Source organism: Delphinapterus leucas, chromosome 4, assembly GCF_059928025.1.
Source record: "Delphinapterus leucas isolate spDelLeu-1000000601 "Yukka" chromosome 4, BTC_Dleu_Yukka2, whole genome shotgun sequence".
Taxonomy (NCBI): domain Eukaryota; kingdom Metazoa; phylum Chordata; class Mammalia; order Artiodactyla; family Monodontidae; genus Delphinapterus; species Delphinapterus leucas.
In genome coordinates, this window is record NC_143132.1 from 121,155,959 (window position 1) to 121,183,496 (window position 27,538).

At 40.0% G+C, this 27,538-nt stretch overlaps 1 pseudogene; it reads left to right on the forward strand.

Annotated features, from left to right (window-relative positions):
• Positions 1-305: 305 nt before the first annotated feature.
• Positions 306-13,300, forward strand: LOC149749416 (ceruloplasmin-like; annotated as a pseudogene).
• The last annotated feature ends 14,238 nt before the right edge of the window (positions 13,301-27,538 follow it).

A 27,538-nucleotide genomic window follows, 5' to 3' on the forward strand; every position in this document is an offset into this window, starting at 1 on the left:
CATTTCTTACTTCTAGTTTCAGTAGATTTAACACTGTTTTCTTTCAAGTCAAACATTGTTCAAGTTCTTGTTTGTTTGTTTGTTTACAGAGAGTTTCAGTCCCAAACATATCTAAAACAAAGCCAAGATAGGATAGGACCTGTTTATAAAAAGGCTTTGTATTTTGAGTACACGGATGATACATTTCAAACGATCATTGAAAAACCATCCTGGTTGGGATTTTTAGGTCCAATCATGAAAGCAGAGACTGGAGACCTCATTTGTGTACATGTGAAAAATTTTGCTTCAAGAAACTATAGTTTCCATCCTCATGGAATCAACTGCACTAAAGAAAATGAAGGTAAGTGGGTCCCCTTTCCTTAGATTCCTGAGCTTTTGCTTATGAAGGGCATGAGACCAAAACCTCAGGAAAAGCAAGGTAATCGTGAACTAGGAGTAGTTTGGGGTGAATGTAGACTTTTACTTCAGATGTCTTTAATTTTTATATCCCAGATTGTTCTGTAATTTCTCATTTGAAATGAGTGGACCCTCCCCCCTGCACCCAGTGCAATTTCTGGAAAAGAAAACACACTTTTCTCTTACGTAAATAAATAAATAATTGGGGGATGGATAGGAGACACTCATGAGCTAAATGTTAGGTTGGCAGAAATATTGTTCTGCCTTCATCTCATTTCCATTTCCTAGCGAATGAGGATTAGCTTCTTGGAAAACACCACTGTCAGGTGAAGTCACTATTTTCCAGACAGTAAGTTTCTTCTCCCCTAAACATTCACACTCACAGCTGCCTGATGGTGTTGGAAAAAGGAAGGGAAGAGAAAGCTACCAAATAGGGTTTTGTGTTCAACGTGGAGCCAGGTCGTCTCAAAAGATGATAAATGATAGGTTGGTCACGCTTCAAAGTCTTCTGTTGAATGAAGGAATGTTACCTATAATTATCAGATTCCAGCTTCTGGAGGTGGAGATGTGAAGCCAGATTCTAGGAGAGGAAGCAAAAAAAGAGAGCAAGACGCCAGCTTCAGACTAAGGTAGTAGCTCAGTATGATATCAGCTATGCAGAAGGCCACTTCCCGATGCCTGTGGGCAGCTTGTAGATAACATGGAGGCTCTTGAGGCCCTGGGTCCCAAAGCCTGATTTGCAGTATAGAACATACAGAGGGCAACTCAGGATCCTAGCTCTCTGTATCCAAGATCTAGCACATAGTAGGTACACAGTAAATATTTGTGGAATCTATCAATAAATGTGATGATAGTCTGTTAATATGCTGCCTGACTCATTCCAATTTAGTCTGGAAACTGGCCAAGCTGGGCATTCAGGTAGAAACCAAGTAAGGGGGATCTAGGGAGACAGCAAGCAGGAGAAAGGAAGGTGGAGATGCACACTTTATTCTAAAAATACAAATTAACATCCATTCATAACTTAATGGAGAAAGCGTGGATCACATGCAAAACAGTGTCGTCCGGTGGTTACTGTGACCACACTGCAGGTTGTTTTCTAGGTGCTCTCTATCCTGATAACACTACAGGCCTGCAAAAGGAAGATGACCGGCTAGAACCAGGGGCAGGGTATACTTACCCGTGGTTTGTAGAAGAAACTCAGGGGCCTTGTCCCAATGACAGTTAACTGCATGACACGGATGTACCACTCCCATGTAGAAACTCTAAAAGATATGGCTTCAGGACTTCTTGGACCAATTCTGACTTGTAAAAGAGGTTACATTTTAAAAATCTCATTGTATCAATAGAGCCAACCAGGATACGTGGGGTCTCCCTCACTCTTCCAGTGGAATTTTGCTATCAAATGACCTCTCTTTGCCTGGCTTGACCTTGATTCTCCAGTCAAGAAAGTAACGTTGCCACTGGAACTCTGAGCTCTAGATGGCAATCTTGAGTCCAATGCCTCCATTCAAGTCCAGGAGTGCAGGTTGGACACTAGATGGTAGTCAAACCCAGTAATCGTCACCTTAGCCACCTTCACACAAAACTCTGTCACCCTTGTACAGAGAAGTGTTGAACCCACAGCGTGGGAGGAAACAGGGAGATGAGAGGCCATCTGCCTGTTCCTTGCATGCTCAGTTCCTTAGGTTTCTGTCTGTGGAGGTGCAAGATTTTCCTTTTACATTTTGAGTGGAATCAGTTAGAATCACTAGTTTATTTCATAGCAAAAAGAATTTCTGCAAAGAGGAAGTTCTGCTGTTTTGCTATTTTGTTTCAGGAACCCTGGATAGAGACATGGAAAAAAATATCCACGAGTCTTACGTTCTGATGTTTTCTATAACTGGAGAACCGTAGCTGGTATATCGATGACAATATTAATATATATACTGAATCTGGCCAAGTTAATGCTAGAGTTTCTAGCTTCTGGGAGAGCAATCTCATGTGCTGTAAGATTATAAAGAACTTTCTCATTCATTATAGCCTATAATTCTAACTTCTATGATTCTATTTCGTGATTTCCCTTTGTTTGAGTTGGTTTAAATGAGTTTTTATTTCCCAGTTTTTTACCCCGGGTATGCTGGTTGATAGGCAAGTCATCTAGTAAATCCTCTTGGTTTCCAAAGTCTCATAGCAAATAAAGTTGAACAGATGCATTTGTTTCTAACATCTGATATTGATCAAAAGTAGGTGGTGACAGCAGAGCAAAGATGTAATTTTAAGGTAATAAAATATTATAGAAGAACAAAGACATAACTGACCAGATATCTTATGGAAATGTGTTTCTATGTAGAACCTTTCAGAAAAGATGCTCCTGTTATCTCAGTCACCTTTATCCTTGTTTTCTTCTTCCATGGACTTAGCTTCTTTCTATTCTTTTCCCCTTTTCACTGTTTCCCACTTTTTAGCTTACTTTTCCTCCTCTTGCCTCTAAATTTGTATGCTCCTCAGTTTAATCAGAAACAATGCTTATGGCCTCTTTTTTGGGAAAACAAATCAAGTCCTGTCGTAGATTATGCATGAGAACAATGATGATACTGCCAGGCTTATGTGATGAGAAAATGCATAGAATGTATACCATGTGGCCTTGACCTAACATGCTTGATAGGTTAATTTACATCTGTTTTCAGCAATAAATGGATACATGTATGGAAATCTGCCCAATCTCACCATGTGTGCAGAGGACATGGTCAAGTAGTATTTTATTGGCATGGGAGGTGTGTTGGACACACACTCCATCTTTACCCACGGACAAACTCTGATCTCTCGGAATCACAGAAAAGACACCGTTACTGTCTTCCCTGCCTCAACGCAAGATGCCTTCTTGGTGGCCAAGGGTGCTGGAGAGTGGATGCTGGGCTGTCAGATACATGGTAGGGATTTATTCCTTTTACACAATACAGGGTCAGGGGACTCCCAGGGTTACGACCCATTACAAATGCCTCATCTTTCAAATGGGGGAAACTGCTATTGGGGAGGTGATAAGATTGCCTTTTGGAAAGTCAGTGACATAGTTAGGACTAGAACCCACGTCTCTGACACCTTTAACTTTATGGTAATAAACCATTTTAGGTATATAGGGATGATTTTTGTTGTTGTTTTTACAAAAAAGAAGTTTATATTCATTAGCTGGTGAGCCTTACAAGAAAACCCTGAGTGTCAGACAGAGCATGTATTATTACACCTTTTTAAAATTACTATTTATTTATTTTATTTTATTTTGCAGTACGTGGGCCTCTAACTGTTGTGGCCTCTCCCGTTGCGGAGCACAGGCTCCAGACGAGCAGGCTCAGAGGCCATGGCTCACGGGCCCAGCCGCTCAGCGGCACATGGGATCCTCCTGGACCGGGGCTTGAACCCGCGTCCCCTGCATCGGCAGGGGGACTCTCAACCACTGCGCCACCAGGGAAACGCACACCTTTTTTTAAATTGAGAAAACAAGTTCCAAGAGGTTAAAACACTTAACCAAAACCCTATGAAAGCCAGGAATTATGTAGGACCAAGTAATTCTAATCCAGTACCCAGTAAACCTCCTTATTTTAGTTTATTTCCCTGTTCAATCACACTTCACATTTAATGATAGGAAGGCCTGTTATGAAGTTATTGATCTTCTCTATTCTTAAATATGACTAAACTCTACATATAATCATGTAAATGTTTTGTTTTATTTCTCAATCAGTAAACATGATTGTTACTAGAACTGAAGAATTTTTTTCTTTTTTTTTTTTTTGTACAAAAATGGGGTTTACTGGGCTTCCCTGGTGGCGCAGTGGTTGAGAGTCCGCCTGCCGATGCAGGGGACACGGGTTCGTGCCCTGGTCCGGGAAGGTCCCACGTGCTGCGGAGTGGCTGGGCCCGTGAGCCATGGCCGCTGAGCCTGCGTGTCCGGAGCTCAACGGGGGAGGCCACGGCAGTGAGAGGCCCGCGTACCGGAAAAAAAAAAAAAAAAAAAAAAATGGGGTTTACTTCTCTGAGAAAAACCTTTCTTTTTTCTAAGTCCCATATGTTGGCTAGCATCATACTTCAATTAATTATTTAAACAACTAAACAACAAGTATTTATTGGGATTTCCTATGTGCTGTGTCCCTCCCAGAGTTGTGAGAAAAAGGAGACCCACACATAGCTATAATAACTCGACAGAATTTAATGATAAAAAGGTTCTCACTTAGAAAGGAATATTGTTTTAACATACGTTTTAAAGGTTAAAAGGTACACTCAGCCCCACTCCTATTTACCTCGTTTACAGATCTTGCCTTTAAATCAGGCCTTTCCTCCTCAACTCTGCAGAAAAATATAGGGTCAGGCTAGGCACAGTTGCGAAAGCTTCTGAAAGTTCTTTGGCTGATGGACCCCATAGCCTTCCCCTGTGTTTCTTCTCTTCCTGTGACCTACAGTTTTGGGGTTTGTTTGTTTGTTTGTTTTGTTTTTAGGAATTACAAGAATACATGAATAGACTTGTTGGAAAGAAAGGAAGAAAAGAAAGAGGAAGGAGCCAGGGCAGGGGGCAGCGAAGGAGGGAGGGAGAATTTGGTGGCGGCAGCAGACAGAAAGAGTGAAAGTCTAATATGGTATCTGGGAGCCACCTCATAGGACCTCCAGAGAGTTGAGAATTAAATAAGCCAGCTGATAAACTTGTGGTAGCTTCAAATTGGCCAAGGGGGAGAGTTTACACTACCAAAATTAGCAGAAAAAGAAAAAGAAGAATCAGATTTTGTGTTCACCTTTAGAGAAATGGTTTAAGAATAGACCATTAGTCTAACCCTACCCCACTACCATCCCAGTTCCCTCTCCAGAGAATAATCCCTGTAAGCAAGTTTGCGTGAATACCTGTAAACCTGTTTACCATGCATTTTCATACAATACATATGAACATGTAGAAATAAAAAATGCACAGCTATTGTTTTGTGTTTTGTTCTACATAAGTAGATCACACTGCATATAAGTTTTATTTAATTATATAACTTAAAAAAATAGGCTATTATTTTTATATAATAGGTTTTTCTTTATTCTGCTGCTTGCTTTCTTCACTCATCCATATGCCTTGAAATCTTTTCCATGATATTCCCTATACCTCTAACTTACTCTTTTAAACAGTTGTATAGTTTTCCATATTTGAGACATAGCCTAATTTATTTAACCATTTGCCTACTGATAGATATTTAAATAGCTTTCACCTTCTTGGTTCACTAACAGTGTTATAGCTAACCCCTTTTTATTTCTATCTTTTTATGTATGTGCAAATATGTGTCTTGCTTAACTATGAAGAAGTGAAATTTTTTAATGGAAGGGTTTTTAATTTTAACAAATGCTGCCTAATTGCCTTCCAAAAAGTCTGTATTAATTTACTCTCCCACCAAAGTCACTCTAAAATCAAAACACAGGACTGATGCCCTCATGGAAATGTACCTGCCTTGATTTTCTTCCTGCCTGCCAACTAGTTAATCTAATAAACCAACTAACTCATTAGTAATTAATGGTAACAATTTCAGACCCATAAGGGAAAATACTTTTGGCTAAACAGACTCTCGAATTCCTCTTATTAGGCAGGTGCCATATTCATGTAGGAGCTGTTCCAATGCTTGTTATTATTCTCCACTAATATATGTTCCTCTAACATTCATCTTGGCCTCCTGAGTTTTATACTTGCTTCATACATTTCAGGTTTTTACACAGATTCCATAAATAAAATACCTCAAATTTCTCAAAGGAAGGGGAAGTTGCAATGTTGTCGGCTACAATTTTTAAAATACATATGGACTAAGAAAAATGTTTTAATATTTTCATAATGTAAGGAGTTGCCAAAACCCTTCGACAGATGTCATTGGGACACAAGTTTTACATTATTATATTGCTGCTGAAGAAATTTTTGGAACTATGCTCCATCTGGTATAGATTTCTTCACTGGAAATAATTTAGCAGCAGCTGGAAGGTAATGATTCTGCAATTAAAATATTTATAGTTAAATAAAGATAATTGGACTTTTTCATAACCTAGCTACTCCTGAAAAGGTTTAGGTATCTATAATAAAAAGATACTGATAAAATAAAGGTAGGAAAATAATTATAACAATTATTGGAAAATATTGAGCCTAAGGATCATTGTTACACAAAGTTTTTCTCTAAAAGCCTTGGAAGCCACTGCCAAGAAAAACATACTGCTTATCTTTTTCTTAGAGCTAAATTTTAAAATGGATTTATTTTATAATTATGAGATATTTAACAGCACAGTGGATGGTGTTATCAACTGTGTTGTTAAATATCTCATAATTATAAAATAATTTTTGTAAAATAGCAAGAGCAATTTTACAAAAATTCAAAAATATTCCTCATGTGTAATTGGTACTTTCCTGCTAAGATCTGAGGATATAATTAATAATTTCTTATGACATCCTTAAATAATTTTAAATAAATATTTTTTACTCAATAACACCTAAGGATATATTACCAACTGCTTCTTTAATAACCAAAAACTAAGACTAAAATACATTGCTGTGACATTGGCATTTAAAAGTGCACAAAAAGTTTTTCTGATGGCCCATCTGCTAAATATATTTACCAGTTTGAAGATTACAGGAGTTTTAATTCTTTTGGTCTATTGAATGAAAGTTTTATGTCAGAAAATATCAAGTTCTATAACCACCAAAAAATAATGTTTCCCATAGTACTTTTTTTTTCTAATTTACTCGCAGAAAATTTAAGAAAACTAAGAATGTTATATCAGGCGAGTATTTTCTCTTCTTACATTTTAAGCTCATCAGTAAATTCAATCTATGTAGTGGAAATTTTTTATTAATTGTGAAAAGGCTATCTGGGCGTAGAGCAAAAATTAGATTCAACTCTCATTTTATATTGACTAAAATAAGTATGAATTAATAGATTTTTTTGGCTTGCATGATTCTCCTGACTATGAAATTTGATGATGTCTCAGCATCACTTCTTACTAGGGAACACTTTTTCTCAGGGGACTCCATTTTATGTTATTATAATAGAATTAAAAAGTCAAGAATGACGTCTCTCATCTCAATACTATAGCATCTCAGCACAGTTGTTTTAAAAGCAATGCTGGTTACTACCTGCCTTAAAAGAAAATCAGACAAGTGTTTTTAAAATTTTATTCCAAAAGAAGATGTGTAGATAAACTAGTAGGTAGTATATAGACAGACACTTGTATACACATGTATAGACAAAAGACTGAAAAAATATCCATGGAAAATGTTGACAGTGGTTATATAGAGATGGTGGGATTATGAAGATTTTAACTTTCTTTGTCATATTTTTCTTTATTTTCCAAATATTCTACAATGAGTATGCATTGTTTTTATAAATAAATTACAAGTACTTTAAAACAGATGCATGTAAGTTCTTGCTTTCTTTTCACATGATCACTGTAAATTTAAACGTTCTTTGTATATCTACTTTCTCTGTACAGTGAATCCCGGCTCTGTTTTGAACAAGGCCCAAACAGAACTGGAGGAATTTACAAAAAACTAGTTTACTTTGAATACACAGATGCTTCCTTCCAAACACAGAAGGCAAAAGCAAATCACCTCGGACTCCTTGGTAAAATTATTTCATAGCTTGTGGGGTTATAAATGCCATTTATACATATTCTGTGCCATCAAAAGAATATTCGCCAGTTTACAGTTTTAGAGATTTTATCTCTCATCACAGACTGTAGCCCTGAGAAGATGGATGTTCCTGCTGACGGGGAGAAACTTTTACTTTTCTTGGCTCCTCATCAACCTCTTGGGCTTTGCAACCCCTGGAGGGAGATCTATTCTATCCAGTTCCCAGTGCTTTTGAGTGGGCTCTTATCTTTAGTCACAGCATCATATTTGTTTTCTCTAGGATTCTGGCCAAATGTACTAAGATAAATAACAAAATGGGACCCTCTAGATTCCTTTATTATTTATACAAAAAACCCACCCTTTTTAGAAAAGGAAAAACAAGCATAGTGTTTGAGAAGGTAGAATTGCCATGGGAGGCAAAGAGTTGCTTTACTTCACTAGCATCTAATGTCCACAAAGTCTCTGATTTTAGTAATTATAGCACAAGTTTAAGGAGAGTTCTTTCTGCTTAGTTCATCTCTGTTTCAGAATTTTTAGAGCCACAGATTCAACCTGCCTCCAGATGGAAAGAAGTTTTATAACAAATTATATACCTCCAGTTCTTGGCTTGGGTTGAAAGGGAGAGAGAGTAAAATGAAGGGTCTTTACTTTGTGAGAGAGATAATTGCCCTGTGTCAATAAAGATGCCTTGCAGCTTCTCCCAATCCTCCACTAGGCTTAAAGGGGAAAAGAATAAAAGGCTTAAATGATGAGGTTGGTCAAGAAAGAAAATAAAGTGTTCCACTTCTACATTGAGTGTTTTCATAGGCATTAACTGATGCTCATCGAAGTAAGTTTTCTAGAGCTGGAGCTTATAAAATTCTAGATGACTTAAAGGCAAAAACCATGTGTCATAAACCAGCAATGGTCCATTTGTTAAATGTGTTTTTGTTTCATTTGGCCGCATGTTAAGGAAAAGAATAAGTCACTGTGTATATACTTGAGGGGACAGATGACTCATAATTTAAAATAAATAACAACTATCCACACATTTTCCTTTTTCTATTTCCTAGGTCCCATAATATTTCTTAGCCCTGACAAGAAACTCTATGCTGTCTTTAAAAACGATGCCTCAAGGCCATATTCTATTCATGCTCATGGGGTGCAAACAAACTATTCCACTGTTGCTCCAACACAGCCAGGTAACTGCTTTGGGAGAAAGAAAAGTCCCAAAGATTTCATGCAGAACTGTGAGGCTAATGTTTGCTCTTTTTTTCCTGTTTTTGTTTGTTTGTTGGTTTTGTGGAATACCTACTATATGCCATGCCATATATTTTTTTAATTGAAGTACAGTTGATTTACAATATTATATTAGTTTCAGGTGTACAACATAGCAACTCAAAATTTTTATAGATTATACTCCATTTATAGTTATTATAAAATACTGGCTTTATTCCCTGTACTGTACAATACATCATTATAGCTTATTTATTTTATACATAGTAGTTTGTACCTCTTAATCCCCTGCTCTTATCTTGTCCCTCCCCACTTCTCTCTCCTCACTGGTAACCACTATTTTGTTCTCTATATCCATGAGTTTGTTTCTTTTTCGTTATATTTTCTAGCTTGTTTTATTTTTTAGATTTCGCATATAAGTGATATTATAGTATTTGTCTTTCTCTGTCTGAGTCATTTTACTAAACATAATACCCTCCAGGTCCATCCGTGTGGTTGCAAATTTCATTCTTTGTTATAGGGAGTAGTATTCCTTTGTGTGTGTGTGTGTGTGTGTGTGTGTGTGTGTGTGTGTATAACATCTTCTTTATCTACTCATCTGTTGAAGGACATTTAGGTTGCTTCCTTATCTTGGCTATTATAAATAATGTTGCTATGAACTTTAGGGTCCATGTATATTTTCAAATTAGTATTTTCACTTTCTTTGGATATATATATCCATGAGTGGAATTGCTGGATCATATGGTAGTTCTATTTTTAGCTTTTTGAGGAACCTCCATACTGTTTTCCATAATGGTTGTTCCAATTTACAAAAAAACCTAAAGTTAGGGCTTCCCTGGTGGCACGGTGGTTGAGAGTCCGCCTGCCGATGCAGGGGACACGGGTTCGTGCCCCGGTCCGGGAAGATCCCACATGCCGCGGAGCGGCTGGGCCCGTGGGCCATGGCCGCTGGGCCTGTGCGTCCTGAGCCTGTGCTCCGCAACGGGAGAGGTCACAACAGTGAGAGGCCCGCGTACCGCAAAAAAAAAAAAAAAAATGCCTATGATATTCCTAGAACCATGCCAAGTGTTGTGTGGAGATGAAAAGAAACCAGAGTTATCTTTCAGGAGCTACATCTACATAAATATAATATTATAAGGCGTCAAATTAAGTGGACTTTATGGTAACATTTCTATAATGATGATTATAGCTAACCTTTATTAAGTCCTTATGTGCCAGATGCTATGCTTAGTATTTTGCATGGATCTCTCATTGAACCCACACAACTTTCCTATGAAAGAGGTACTATTTTATCACCATTTTATAGAGAAATGGAGGATTAACAAGGTAAAGAACTTTCCAACAAGCAGGAAGTGTTAAACGTAGGATTTGAACCCCTGGCTCTGACTCCAGAGCCTCTCACTCTTAGCCTCTTCAGAAAGCTGCTTCCCTTAAGAATGATCCTACTTGGGACTTCCCTGGTGGCGCAGTGGTTAAGAATCTGCCTGCTAATGCAGGGGACACAGGTTCAAGCCCTGGTCTGGGAAGATCCCACATGCCGCAGAGCAACTAAGCCCATGCACCACAACTACTGAGCCTGTGCTCTAGAGCCCACGAGCCACAGCTACTGAGCCCACGTGCCACAACTACTGGAACCCGCATGCCTAGAGGCTGCTCTCCGCAACAAGAGAAGCCACCTCAACGAGAAGCCTGCACACCGCAACGAAGACCCAACACAGACAAATAAATAAATAATTAAATCTATTTTTAAAAAAAGATTTATCCTACTTGTACCACAGAACCTGGTACCATCAGCTGTCAACTCTAGCCACTCACTCCAAACCCATCACAGATGGACTCAAATAGTCTTCCCCTCCCCCTGAGGTTAAACTTAAGTACTCCAGCAATGATGCAGCTGCTGGTCTGTATTCCCTGGAACATCTAGGGACAGCAGAGCAGCCCCCTGGGGTTACTAACTGGGTCTTGGGACAAGCCAGCCAGTCACTTCCTATTCCCTAAGGCTGTGGTTTCCTTCGGTGCCAGGGCTCCAGGTACATGTGGTACATTTATTAATACCTTGGACATTGTCAGTTCTTAGTTAAAATTGTTTCATATTGTTCTCCAAATTTTCTGACATCTTAGAAATGTATCTATGTCATGCATATCATTGTCACTTTAGATGCAAAATTAATTTCCCTAAATAGCAATGACTCAAGTGGGAGAAGGCTCAGACTTCCCCCTACCTTCTAATATCTCCAAGGAGTCTTGAGAGCCTAAGTTCCTTCTAGCCATCTCCAACTCTCATTTCCTGCTTCTGCTCAGTTTTCTGGCTTCTCACCTCCTGTGGCTGGTATCTCCTCATGTCTCTGTGCAGCTCCAAATTGGAACACACCCCCATTTCTTAGGACTCACCTAACCAAGCACAAAATCAAGGCCATTGTGGGTCATAGACTTCAAGTGAAATTTGGGGGGCAAGTAAGAGGGTTTTTATTATTATTATTACACAGTGAAAGCATCACCATTTGTTGTTACCATTTGACATTAAATGCCCTTGTCTTTAATTATCCCTCCGCTATACATGGCTGAGAACCTCTGGCTCTCCTGCTTTTTATTCTCACCCTCAAGACTTCTTTCTCTGTATTCTTCCTCTCCACATTCTCTTGGCTTCTCTCCTCTCCTCACATTATTCTGGACCCCATCTTGAGCTGCACTCTCCAACACATCCCCCATCCTCCAAATACCTCCCATATTATTATACAGAGAAATTCATCTCCCTCTTACTCTCTTTCTAATCTAACCTAGCCAGGCCCTGGGCTTCATTTATCAAAATCAAAGTAGCCTACAGATGAGATAGTCTCCTAAACCTCGGGTTCTCTGCTTAGGAGAGAAATTGGCCACTAAAGCCCTCAGCCCTCAGGCCCAACCCCAGAATGCAGAGGTAGCTCCACTCCTTCCTGTAACCATGAGTTTTCCTGATAGCTACATCTAGAGAAATGATCATCTTCATATCACCAACATCCCTAGTTAGAAATATTTCAGTTAAAACCTTTGGGATTTGTGAAACCGATGTTCTCTGAAACCTAGAGCATTCTGTGTGAGACGCTGACAAGGTACCTAACACCGATACGGACACAGGCATCCTGTTAGAGCGAGATGTTTTCCCTGTGGCCTGTCACTAAAAAGTTCTAGGACTTCCTTCTCCAAACTCTCAGTTGTATTCAGAGGAGAGGTGCAGTGGTACCTAATGCATTCTAATCGTCATCTGATGAAGTACATAGAAATGAGGAGTTACAGCAAACAGTAAGGTGTGTAAATGACTGATACCTCTTATAAGCTATTTAATTGTGTTTTGTCTTTTTGTTGAGGATTCGGGAGAGTACCACTGATGTTTATGACCTTCCTCCTGGGATCTATCAAACTGTAAAAATGTATCCAAGAGATGTTGGAATCTGGTTATTTCATTGTCTTATCAGTGTTCACATTGGGGCTCGAATGGAAAGCACTTACACTGTAATCGAGTGAAAAGGTACGCCAAATTAATTAGAAGTGATGATACTTAAATAAACTCAGTGTTTATATAAGGATATCTGATCCACTGGTCATTTACATGATGTGACACACCACTCATTCATTCAAAGACTACTGTTTTGACAGGACCAAGATAATCTAGCTTTATTTTCTTTACCAAATTTAGGTAACTATATCTGATCAGATAAAAGATACTTTAGCATTAAATGTAATTTCTGGATTCCTACAATATATGCATGAGGATTTGAACAGATAATTCATAGAAGATGAAATACAAATGACTATTGAACCTATAAAGATATCTAGACTTGCTCATAATCAAATCACTTAAAATTGCATTTAAACAATAGTAAGATACTTTTTGAATGAGAAAGCCATCGATTTGGCAAAGTTTTTTTTTTTTTTTTTTTCCCAGTGATAGTATCAATAATAGTGAGGTGAGAGGGTGCAATGCACATACTTTGGTGGAACTATATACTGTTTCCACAGCTCTGGAAAGAAACTAAATAACGATTCTAATAATTTTATTTTCACATCCAAGTAACATTTTATTTCCTCTCATTCCCATCTCCCCTTTCTCCAATACATTTTATTAGCAACTTCAGTATGAAAATAGTGTCTTTGTTACTGAGATTTTCATCAGTTCCTTAGACTGTTCATGAAGTCATTTTTATCCTTTTTTGACAGAATGATTCTAATATTTTGACTCAGTAATTTTTTTTTTTTTTTTTTGGCTGTACGCGGGCCTCTCACTGTTGTGGCCTCTCCCGTTGCGGAGCACAGGCTCCGGACGCATGGGCTCCGCACGCGCAGGCTCAGCGGCCATGGCTCACGGGCCCAGCCGCTCCGCGGCATGTGGGATCTTCCCGGACCGGGGCACGAACCCGTGTCCCCTGCATCGGCAGGCGGACTCTCAACCACTGCGCCACCAGGGAAGCCCCTGTGGTTTTTTTAATAGCGATACCTTGTAGGCAAAATAATAGCCCCCAGAAAGATGTCCACAGCCTAATCCCTGGAACCTGTGAGTATATTATCTTAGATGGCAATGGTGAATTAAGGTTGCAGATGGAATTAAAGTTAGCTAATCAACTAACCTTGAGATAAGGAGATTTTCCAAGATTATCATGGTGGGTCCTTAATAGTAGAAGAGGAGGCAAAAGAGGTTAGAGTGATGCAATGTAAGAAAGACTCAACCTGCCATTGTTGGCTTTGAAGATGGGAGGGGGCCATTAACCAAGGATTGTAGGCAGCCTCTAGAAACTGGGACAGGCAGCAAATAGCTTCTCCCTTAGAACTTCCTAAAAGAAACAGTCCCACTGACACCTTGATTTTAGCCCAGTGACACACATGTCAGATTTCTGGCATATAGAACTGTAATATAATAAATTTATGTTGTTTTAAGCCACTAAGTTTGTGGCCATTTGTGACAGCAGCAATAAAAAACTAATACATCTATCTAATTGGTTACTGTGAGAATTAAAGGAGATAAAATTTATAAGGTTTTTACACAGTGCTGGCATACAGTAACCATCTAATAATTATGAATGACTATTATTATAGTTAACATTCGTTTGTTCTTTCTATATTTATTAAGCTATATGTCAAGCACTATGCTAAGTGCTTAGGATTCAATAGAAAACAAGGCATAGTTATTTGACCCAAGGAGGCCCAGCCTAACTGAAGAGAGAGTCACATAAATACTTAATTCTGAAATGAAACATGTATTAATTATGTTTTTAATTTTCAGTATTTGATGGTGCTTTGACATCTTTGGTGGACCTTACTAGCTGGGGAGGGACTGCCACTCCCAGAGCTAGTTAATTCCTAGAGATTATAAACAACTTGCTGGTGAGCCAGACTTTTATACACAAACCTGCCAATCCCAAGTCCATATTGCCAACAGCCTCCTTCATCTAGATTTCATACACCAAGCCAATGCTTCCCTTGCCCTAAATCAACCTAAGTACCAGACAAATACAGTCCCTATGCCTCTAGAGCCTGCTGGAATTGTTCAAAGTAGCCAATCCTAAACCGTTCATTGTGCCCTGCCTTCCCTTTTTCATAGAAACCGCAATGAATGCTGTGGCCTCCTATGCTTTCCCCTGGTTCCTGCTTCTGAACAATTTTGGTGCCTCTTCATGTGGCCGTGTGACACGTCTGCCTCTCATTTCTAGGGGAACTAACTGTGAGTCACAATGAACTTTTCTTTCAGTGGTGTTGGCCTCTTCGTGTCATCACTCAGTCACCTTTTATAAATTAAGACCAGGGCACAAATCAAAGTGCTAAGCTCTGCACTGAGTATATTAGCCCGGCATGGAATAGAAGCAAGAGGGAATCAGTCTGGAAAGACAAGGGAGGAAGACATTTCAAGAAAGTCACCCAGTGATGTTCTTGTAATCAAACCTTGTGAATGCTATTCTTTAATCTTTTGCAAAACTAATTCTAGTATTGTGGTTCTTTTTCATTGTTAATAAATCATATGCTTTGATTTCTACATCATTCAAGGGAAGTGAAAGAACAGGAATGAAGGGGTAATTGAAATCCTTATGCCATTAAAAAAAAATCCCCTTTCAATACCACTGTAGACATCAATACCATCAAGGCTTTTGCTCGATTAGAGTTTTGGCTTTCTCTCTTCCTCTGCCTTTGACTCCTTTACCTGACAGAAGGTGATGAGCAGGACCTTGACCCACTAATGGGCAGCCAGGGGGCATGGAGCGATCAAAGACCTACCTGCGCGATCATTCCCAGCACAGTCCTGAACTGATCAATAGTGGAGAAGAGGCTCTAGGTCAGGTCAGGGACTCATTATCAAAGTTCTGTACGTGACCACACTCACTGATGAAATTCCAGAGTTACACAACTTCTTGTGAAAAAGGTAGCTCCGTGGTGGTCTGACTGGTCACAGCCAGAATGACCTGCTCTTTTATATTCAATGTCTCCTGCTGTCACAAAGTGAAGCACTGTCCTGGGTGGTTCCTTTCTGATGTCATGGAGTAGAGGTTTAGAGCCAGTTCTCATGGGTCAAGAAACAAATTAGAGAGTATAAGCAGGAATATTGGAGATAACGAGAGACTGCATATTGCCAGAGAGAAATAAAGCTGGAGCAATATTCTGTAGACTGCTTCCTTGTTTTTATTCATTACCAGTCATTTAGAATCTCGATTGCTAAATGCAGAGACGACCCACCCAGTCCAGAAATCTTTAAGCCAACAAGAAAAGAAACTGTGGAAAATGATTAAAACTTGTGATATGTGGGACTTCCCTGGCCGTCCAGTGGTTAGAACTCCACGCTTTCACTGCTGAGAGCCCGGGTTCAATCCCTGGTCAGGGAACTGAGATCCCAAAAGCTGTGTGGTGCAGCCAAAAAAAAAAAAAAAGTAACCAAAAAAACTTGTGACATGTAACTTTACTTGGGCTACTAAACAGTTAACTCGGGCATATAGTAATTATTTATAACAAGCTACAAAGTTATACCCTGGGATTCTGAGGTGAAAACCTTCTGATAGACACAGCTAAGAGGAAGAGGTGTTTGGTCTGGTCTAGATTCCTCTCTTCTCTTTCCCAAAATACTTTAAGTAAGCTGAGCCTCTCCTGGTGGCTGGCTCCACCTTCTTGTCTCACCCCAGTCTACGCTGAGAGCAGAAATTCTCAAATGCAGCATTATTCTTAGTTCACTTTGAAGTATCAACTCTGGAATCACTGTAAGGAGGTTCAGGGTTCACTCTGTCCACGACTGGCTGCTTATTAGCCCTCAGTGACCTGTCCCTCTTATTGACAGAGTCCTGAGGCTCACAGCCCTCTCCCCACTTCCTGCCAGAGAGCAGCTACATGCCTTTTAATGGGAAGGTCAACTGTCTCAAAACAGGACAGAAATATGACTTCATGACTCTTCCTGTATTACACCATAAAATGCTTACTTGCACTGGTCAAGGATGTTATTGTTTATCCATTTCATTTCACCACAAATATGAGTGTTATAAGTATATATTCTGGAGCCATCAGCTCAGTAACTATCTGAGCATTTGTGTGTGTGGGGTAGAATTTTCTGGAAAATGTGACTTCGGGGATTGTTGCTGTGCTCTGATCACTGTCCTTCCATCCCACAGGGCTGAGTTTGAACATGGAGTAGAAAATGAGTAAGAAGAAAATGCCTGGAGGGATCCCTGGTGGTGCAGTGGTTAAGAATCTGCCTGCCAATGCAGGGGACAGGGGTTCGAGCCTTGGTCTGGGAAGATGCCACATGCTGGGGAGCAACTAAGCCTGTGCGCCACAACTACTGAGCCTGCGCTCTAGAGCCTGCGTGCCACAACTACTAAAGCCCGCACGCCTAGAACCCATGCTCCGCAACAAGAGAAGCCACTGAGATGAGAAGCCTGCACACCACAACGAAGAGTAGCCCCTGCTCGCTGCAGCTAGAGAAAGCCCGTGCGCAGCAACGGAGACCCAACACAGCCAAAAATAAAAATAAATAAATTTAAAAACACATAAAAGAAAATGCCTGGAAACTTGCTGGCTGTTGGATGACAAAAGAAATGAAAAGTGTCCACGTGACTCAGAAGTTACCTTGAGACCAAAAAAGGAGGCAGACAGCTCCATATAATCAATGGATCCATTTATTACAGGATAATTTACTTGATAAATAGGATTAGGTGGACAAGAATCCAGAAGCATTCACAGCAGCTGCTCTCTGCACCGCCAAGGGGCCATTGGGACAATTTTATAGTTAACCTACGGTATGGGGGTAGATGCTTGGAAACAGGAAGTACATTCCTAAGTCAAGATTCATGAATTAGTAACTAGTTTCATGGTTTGCCAGGAATATGTCCGTGAAGGTCTTCATTACTGGAGGCTAACAGAGCACAGAGGCCACCTGGACCTAATGGTCATTAACCAATATCTATTTACTACCAAGCCCTTGTTGAAAGAGAAGCGATTTCCCATGTACTACAGTCCTGGGTAGGGTCAGTGGAAGGACAGGAGGAACTGGATGAGCCCAAGATGGCATCAGTTATGACAACAGCCATACACTCAACCCCCAACAATTTGATGGCTCCACAATCTTATCCGTCATTCTTCCCCGTAGACCCTAGGGCCAGACATCCAGGGTGGCTTGCACTCCAAGCCCATAGCAACAAGATGAGCAGCAGCAAGAACAAAGGATTCCTACTAAACATAAAAGAATACTAAGAACTACGCTTCCCCATTTACCTAGGAGAGAAGTAAGTCAGAGGTAAAAGCATCAACAAAGGAAACCATTTGATTACTGACTGTTTTCACACAGGACAGTAAATCAGTTATGTTGGATTCCTATGCAGGCATATATGTACAGCATTCATGTCCAATGAAGGTACAAGTTTTGGTAGCCTTCCAGAAGCCCCAGGTTAAGCTGTGCAGGTTTCTGGCACAGAACATGGGGCCCCAGTCTGAGGTCTGCTGAGGTCCAAAGCCACAGCAGCCCTCACAACTTTCTGTTCATAGCCTTGGGGCCAGTTGTCCCTCCCGACAGCTTTGAGAAAAATGCAGATATCTAGACCCCTGCCTGATAAACTCTGACAGACACCAAAGTTTGAAAGTCATTGCTTTAGCTTCACTCCGATTAAAGAAAATACACTTGCCAAAATGACTGCATTCTCTTTTCAGTATAGGATAGGACTGGCTTAAGATGGCAGAGTAGAAGGTTGTGCGCTCACTCCCTCTTGCAAGAGCACCAGAATCACAATTAACTGCTGAACAATCATTGTCAGGAAGACACTGGAACTCACCAAAAAAGATACCCCACATCAAAGACAAAGGAGAAGCCACAATGAGACGTCAGGAGGGTATAATCACAATAAAATCAAATCCCATAACTGCTGTCTTCAGGTGGGAGACTCACAAACTGGAGAACAATTATACCACAGAAGTCCACCCATTGGAGTGAAGAGTCTGAGCCCCCGCATCAGGCTTCCCAACCTGGGGGTCCAATAATGGGAGGAGGAATTCCCAGAGAATCAGACTTTGAAAGTTAGTGGGATTTGATTGCAGGATGTCGACAGGACAGGGGGAAACAGAGACTCCACTCTTGGAGGGCACACACAAAGCAGTGTGCACATCAGGACCCAGGGGGAAGGAGCAGTGACCCCAGAGGAGACTGAACCAGACCTACCTGCAAGTGTTGGAGAGTCTCCTGCAGAGGTGGGGGTTGGCTGTGTCTCACTAAGGGGACCAGGACACTGGCAGCAGAAGTTTTGGAAGTACTCCTTGGCGTGAGCCCTCCCAGAGTCTGCCATTAGCCCCAGGAAAGAGCCTGTAGGCTTCAGCGCTGGGTTGCCTCAGGCCAAACAACCAACAGGGAAGGAACTCAGCCCCACCCATTAGCAGACAAGTAGATTAAAGTTTTACTGGGCTCTGCAGACCACATCAACACCCAGCTCTACACACCACAAGTCCCTTCCATCAGGAAGCTTGCACAAGCCTCTTAGATAGCCTCATCCACCAGAGGGCAGACAGCAGAACCAAGAGCTACAATCCTGCAGCCTGTGGAACAAAAACCACATTCACAGAAAGACAGACAAGATGAAAAGGCAGAGGACTATGTGCCAGGTGAAGGAACAAGATAAAAACCCAGAAAAAAAATTAAATGAAGAGGGGATAGGCCACCTTCCAGAAAAAGAACTCAGAATAATGGTAGTGAAGATGATCCAGGACCTCAAAAAAAGAATGGAAGCAAAGATTGAGAAGATACAAGAAATGTTTAACAAAGACCTAGAAGAATTAAACAACAAACACCTAGAATAATTAAAGAACAAACAAACAGAGATGAAAAATAAATGAAAAATACACTAGAAGGAATCAATAGCAGAATAACTGAGGCAGAAGAACGGATAAGTGACCTGGAAGACAGAATGGTGGAATTCACTGCTGTGGACCAGAATAAAGAAAAAAGAAAGAAAAGAAATGAAGACAGCCTAAGAGACCTCTGGGACAACATTAAATACACCAACATTCACATTATAGGGGTCCAAGAAGGAGAAGAGAGAAAGAGAAAGGACCCAAGAAAATATTTGAAGAGATTATAGTCAAAAACATTGCTACCATGGGAAAGGAAATAGCCACTCAAGTCCAGGAAACGCAGAGAATCCCAGGCAGGATAAACCCAAGGAGAAAAATGCTGAGACACATAGTAATCAAATTGGAAAAAATTAAAGACAAAGAAAATTATTAAAAACAACAACGGAAAAATGACAAAAAAAACATACAAGGGAACTCCCATAAGGTTAACAACTGATTTCTCAGCAGAAATTCTATAAACCAGAAGGGAGTGACATGATATATTTAAAGTGTTGAAAGGCAAGAACCTACAACAAAGACTACTCTGCCCGGCAAGGATCTCATTCAGATTCAATGGAGAAATCAAAAGCTTTACAGACAAGCAAAAACCAAGAATATTCAGCACCACCAAACCAGCTCTACAACAAATGCTAAAGGAACTTCTCTAAGTGGGAAACACAAGACAAGAAGAGGACCTACAAAAACAAACCCAAAACAATTAAGAAAACTGTAATCAGAACATACATAGAGATAATCACCTTAAATGTGAATGGATTAAATGCTCCAACCAAAAGACACAGGCTTGCTGAATGGATACAAAAACAAGACCCTTATACATGCTGTCTACAAGAGACCCACTTCAGAACTAGGGATACATACAGACTGAAAGTGAGGGGATGGAAAAAGATATTCCATGCAAATGGAAATCAAAAGAAAGCTGGAGTAACAATTCTCATATGAGATAAAATAGACCTTGAAATAAACAATGTTACAAGAGATGAGGAAGGACACAACATAATGATCAAGAGATTAATCCAAGAAGAAAATATAACAATTATAAATTTATATGCACCCAACATAGGAGCACCTCAGCACATAAGGCAAATGCTAATGGCTATAAAAGAGGAAATCGACAGTAACACAATAATAGTGGGGGACTTTAACACTCTCTTACACCAATGGACAGATCATCCAGACAGGAAATTAATAAGGAAACACAAGCCTTAAATGACACAATAGACCAGATAGATGTAATTGATATTTATAGGGCATCCATCCCAAAACAGATTATACTTTCTCCTCAAGTGTGCATGGAACATTCTCCAGGATAGATCACATCTTGGGTCACAAATCAAGCCTTGGTAAATTTAAGAAAATTGAAATCATATCAAGCATCTTTTCTGACCACAATGCTATGAGATTAGAAATCAATTACAGGGGAAAAAATGTAAAAAACACAAACACATGGAAGCTAAACAATATCTTACTAAATAACCAAGAGATCACTGAAGAAATCAAAGAGGAAATCAAAAAATACATAGAGACAAATGACAATGAAAACACAATGATCCAAAACCTATTGGATGCGGCAAACACGTTCTAAGAGGGAAGTTAATAGCTATACAAGCCTACCTCAAGAAACAAGAAAAATCTCAAATAAACAATCTAACCTACACCAAAAGGAACTATAGAAAGAAAAAAAAAACAAAACCCAAAGTTAGTAGAAGGAAAGAAATCATAAAGATCAGAGCAGAAATAAATGAAATAGAAACAGAGAAAACAATAGCACAGGTCAATAAAATTAAAAGCTTGTTCTTTGAGAAGATAAACAAAATTGATAAACCTTTAGCCAGACTCATCAAGAAAAAGAGGGAGAGGACTCAAATCAATAAAATTAGAAATGAGAAAGGGCAAGTTACAACAGACACCGCAGAAATACAAAGCATCATAGAGACTACTACAAGCAACTTTGGGCGAATAAAATGGACAACCTGGAAGAAATGGACAAATTCTTAGGAAGGTATAACCTTCCAAGACTGAACCAAGAAGAAATAGAAAATATGAACAGGCCAATCACAAGTAATGAAATTGAAACTGTGATTAAAAATCTTCCAACAAACAAAAGTTCAGGACCAGATGCCTTCACAGGTGAATTCTATCAAAAATTTAGAGAAGAGCTAACACCCATCCTTCTCAAACTCTTCCAAAAAATTGCAGAGGAAGGAATGCTCCCAAACTCATACTATGAGGCCACCATCACCGTGACACCAAAACCAGACAAAGATGTCACAAAGAAAGAAAACTACAGGTCAATATCACTGACGAACATAGATGCAAAAGTCCTCAACAAAATACTAGCACATAGAATCCAACAACACATTAAAAGGATCACACACCATGATCAAGTGGGATATTTCCCAGGGATGCAAGGATTCTTCAATACATGCACACCAATCATACACCATATTAAATACACCATATTAAATACACCATATTAAAAAACTGAAGAAGAAAAACCATATGATCATCTCAATAGATGCAGAAAAATCTTTTGACAATATTCAACACCCATTTATGACACCCATTTATGATAGAAACTCTCCAGAAAGTGGGCATACCTCAACATAATAAAGCCCATATATGACAAACCCACAGCAAACATCATTCTCAATGGTGAAAACTAAAAGCATTTCCTCTAAGATTAGGAACAAGACAAGGATGTCCACTCTTGCCACTATTATTCAACATAGTTTTGGAAGTCCTAGCCACAGCAATCAGAGAAGAAAAAGAAATAAAAGGAATACAAATTGGAAAAGAGGAAGTAAAACTGTCACTGTTTGCAGATGACATGTTACTATACATAGAGAACCCTAAAGATGCCACCAGGAAACTACTAGAGCTAATCAATGAATTTGGTAAAGTTGCAGGATACAAAATTAATGCACAGAAATCTGTTGCATTCCCATACACTAACAATGAAAGATCAGAAAGTTAATTAAGGAAACAATCTCATTCACCATTGCAACAAAAAGAATAAAATACCTAGGCATAAACCTAGCTAAGGAGGTAAAAGAATTGTGCTCAGAAAACTATGACACTGATGAAAGAAATCAAAGATGACACAAACAGATGTAGAGATATACCATGTTCTTGGATTGGAAGAATCAACAGTGTGAAAATTACTATACTACTCAAAGCAATCTACAGAATCAATGCAATCCCTATCAAATTACCAATGGCATTTTTTATAGAACTAGAACAAAAAAACTTAAAATTTGTATGGAGACACAAGAGACCCCAAATAGCCAAAGCAGTCTTGATGGAAAAAAACGGAGCTGGAGGAATCAGACTCCCTGACTTCAGACTATACTACAAAGCTACAGTAATCAAGACAATATGGTACTGGCACAAAACTAGAAATATAGATCAATGGAACAGGATAGAAAGCCCAGAGATAAATCCATGCACCTATGGTCATCTAATCTATGAGGCAAGGATATACAATGGAGAAAAGACAGTCTCTTCAATAAGTGGTGCTGGGAAAACTGGACAGCTACATGTAAAAGAATGAAATTAGAACCCTCCCTAACACCATACACAAAAATAAACACAAAATGGACTAAAGACCTAAATGTAAGACTGACACTAGAAAACTCTTAGAGGAAAACATAGGCAGAACACTCTCTGACATAAATCACAGCAAGGTCTTTTTTGATCCACCTCCTAGAGTAATGGAAATAAAAACAAAAATAAATAAATGGGACCTAATGAAACTTAAAAGCTTTTGCACAGCAAAGAAACTATAAACAAGATGAAAAGACAACCCTCAGAATGGGAGAAAATATTTGCAAATGAAGCAACTGACAAAGGATTAATCTCCAAAATTTACAAGCAGCTCAATATTTAAGAAACAAACAGACACAGATGGCCAAGAGGTACATGAAGAGCTGCTCAATGTCATTAATTATCAGAGAAATGCAAATCTAGACTGCAATGAGGTATCACTTAACACCAGTTACAATGGGGATCATCAGAAAATCTGCAAACAACAGATGCTGGAGAGGGTGTGGAGAAAAGGGAATCCTCTTGCACTGTTGGTGGGAATGTAAATTGATACAGCCACTGTGGGGAACGATATGGAGGTTCCTTAAAAAAAACAAACATAGAATTACCATATGATGCAGCAATCCCACTACTGGGCATATACGCAGAGAAAACCATAATTCAAAAAGACACATGGACCCCAATGTTCATTGCAGCACTATTTACAATAGCCGGGTCACAGAAACAACCTAAATGCCCATTGACAGACAAATGGATAAAGAAGATGTGGTACATATATACAAAGGAATATTACTCAGCCATAAAAAGGAACGAAATTGGGTCATTTGTAGAGACGTGGATGTACCTAGAAACTGTCATACAGAGTGAAGTAAGTCAGAAAGAGAAAAACAAATATCGTATATTAACACATGTATGTGGAATCTAGAGAAATGGTACAGACAAACCGGTTTGCAAGGCAGAAATAGAGAACAGATGTAGAGAACAAACGTATGGACACCAAGTGGGGAAAGAGGGACCAGGGGTGGTGGTGGTGTGGTGGGATGAATTGGGAGATTGGGATTGACATATATACACTAATATGTATAAAATAGATAACTAATAAGAACTTGCTGTATAAAATAAAGTAAAATTAAATTAAAAAAAAAAAGGCACAAGTTTTCTCCCTGAGCAGCTCTCAACATATCTAAAGCCATCGGTTTTGCAGCACCACTCTTTCATGTGAGTGATTTCCTCGTTTAATAGAGAGATGCTCTGGTGGGAATCATTCAAAGCTGACCTGGGAAACTGTGCTAATGCCTGGATTTCTAGTTTAGCACTTACATCTATGTATTGGAGAAGGAAAATAGATGTCAGTCCTTCCTACCATGACATGTATGATTGGCCCGCCACCTGGACTTAATAGTGGGAAGGTTATGGGGAATTCCCAGTAAGGAGGGATATTGTGCTAATGCTTTGGGAGAGGTGATTTGGGTCCGTGTGGGGCCCATTCCAATATAAAAGACTGGATTGAAAGTGATACCCAGGGTCCCCCAGAGGATTAGGATACCAAGCGATCTGGGAGGGAGAGACTAATTTAAATGTCAATGAATTACAGTAACACCAGGTGGGAGGTTCTGCAGCAGCCAGAAAAATGAGACCTTCAACTCCCATAAACCTAAAGCCACCCTTTTATCCTTAATCCATCCAGACAGGGAAGTCTGTGCACTGACACTGATGAATAGGTCGGTGGTTAGCCCCTCAATTTGTTGTAAGGCTAGGTAAACTGATAACAATTGTTTCTCTGTAAGACCATATTGCTTATCTCCCCCTTTTCATAATTGAGACCCAAATCCTAGCAGAACACATTTCCCATTTTGTGGCTGCCACTGTCACCATCCAAAACCTTCTGGATATATATTTACATCCAATTCACAACTTGCGTCTGGCATCAACACCCCCAGTCCTTGAACTTGTTTGACAACCAACTTGACCTTTTTAAAAGTTTCTTGTTGTGGGATATTCCAGTCCTCGACTGTTCCCTTTTTCACTGAAGCATATAGGGGTCTTAATAACTGGGCAAGGTGGGGAATAAAAGACCACCAGTACCCTAGCAGACCTATAAAGGCTTGTTGTTCTTTTACATTGCAGGGCACGGGAGATGCTGGTACAGTAAATCCCCTGTATACAAACAAGCTCTGTTCTGAGAGTGCGTTAGTAAGTCCAATTTTGTTCATAAGTCCAACAAAGTTAGCCTCGGTACTCAATGAACACAATCAGCTATAAAGTACTGTACTGTAATAGGTTTATAATACTTTTCACACAAATAATACATTAAAAACAAACACAAAAATAAACATGTTTAATCTCACAGCACAGTCCCTTGAAAAGTACAGTAGTGCAGTACAACAGCTGGCATCCAGGGGCTGGCATCGAGTGAATAGGCAAGAAGAGTTACTGACTGGAGGAGGGAGACGAGGTGGGAGGTGGTAGAGTTGAAGGATCATCAGCAGTAGGAGATGGAGGGCAAGATGCAATTTCATTCACACCTCACATTGATGCCATAGGTTCTGGTTCCTTGCTGGAACCAGATGCACGTTCACATCTCTGAAAGTTCACAACTTGAAGGTTCGTATGTAGGGGACTTACTGTATTTTATCAATAACAGCCTCAGGCATCACTTTAGTCTTACCAGACCACATAACTCCCAAGAACTTTATTGACTGTCCTGGTCCTTGCACGTTGTCAGAATTTACCTCCCATTCCCTTGCTTTGGAATGTCCCTGAAGAGATGCAGCAGCTTGGAAAAGAAAGAGCAAGTCTTCACAGGTTAACATGATATCAAGGTAATGACGGAGAACCAAAAAGGGAGAGAGAGCCCATTTCTCCAAGTCCTGGGCCACCATCCCATGACATATAGCAGGGCTGTGCAGATAACCTTGGAGTAAGACAGTAAAAGTCCATTGCCTCCCTTCCCACGTGAAGGCTAACTGGTCCTGGTACCCCTTAACTAAGGATATGCTGAAAAAGTCATTAGATAAATATAAGACTCTGTGGTTTGTCTTGAGAGAAAAGGAGATTGTATCCAAGAGTTGGACTATGTTTGGAACTGCTGCATAGATACAGGGTGTTACCTTGTCTAATTCTCTATAGTCTACTGTCATAAGCCAGGTGCTGTTTGGTTTTTTTCACCAGCAACATAGGGCTATAGAACAGGCTTTGTGCTGGTCTTATAACCCCTACTTTCTCTAATCCCATGATGGTAGCCTTTATTCCTTCCTGTCCCCCTGGTAGACGATATTGTTTTATTGCCACCATTCTCCCAGGGATGGAAACTTTACAGGGTCCCATTTAGCATGGCCCACAATTACAGGCTTGATCACAGATTCTTTTTTTTTTTTTTTTTTTTCGGTACGCGGGCCTCTCACTGTTGTGACCTCTCCCATTGCAGAGCACAGGCTCCGGACGCGCAGGCTCAGCGGCCATGGCTCACGGGCCCAGCCGCTCCGTGGCATGTGGGATCTTCCCGGCCCGGGGCACGAACCCATGTCCCCTGCATCGGCAGGCGGACTCTCAACCACTGCACCACCAGGGAAGCCCTTGATCGCAGATTCTTAAGCAGTACTTACTGGTGGTTGTAAGGTCCAGGTCCTGTAGGACATCCACATCCAAAATATATCCAGGTATGGGTGAAATATAAACCAGATAAACACGGGGAGTTAATCTTTCAATTTGTACATTCAAGCTCACATGTTTCACCTGCACCATTTGGCCTCCATATCCATCAATGGGTCATATTTCCCCTTGGAACTTGGATGGATTCCCATAGATCAGGGTGCACTGGGCACCAGTATCTACTAAATCCAGAGAAGTCATTTTATTGGTGCAGGACCAATAAATAGTTCAACGTTGGGTCTCTGGTCACCCCTTAAGACCATACCAAGGAGCAACCCTGGTATCTAGCCCTGATCCCTAGAACTGGGGGTATCTACCCCTGATCTTCATCTATCCACAGTGGTAGAGTGTGGGCTTGTGCCCCTCCCTCTTGCTGTCAGGGGAGTAAACTGGTTTTCTTTGGGTAATGCTTTCTATAAGGTTAAAAGTGCCGAATTAGGTTGTTTATATTTATTCTCTTTAGGGGTCCTGGTTAATACAAGTTCTTGCCATAATTGCTGTGGGAAATTCTAGTTGGGTCCCTTTAATTTCCTCACTATTTGTGTGTGTTTTTTTTTTTTTTTCTCTTTGGTGTTATCTACCCATCTATTTCCCCTGTGTCAGATCTCTTCAGTCTCACTTAAATCAGCTATCATGGCCACAGTCATCTGAATGGGTTGATTAACAATTGGGGCCAAAACTGAAACTAAGGTCCTTAACCAAGGTCACTAACCAAGCTCCTGGAGTAGTCTTCTGGATACGATCCTTCATACCTGCTGTAAATAACTCTTTATCAGGTCCTCAGAAATT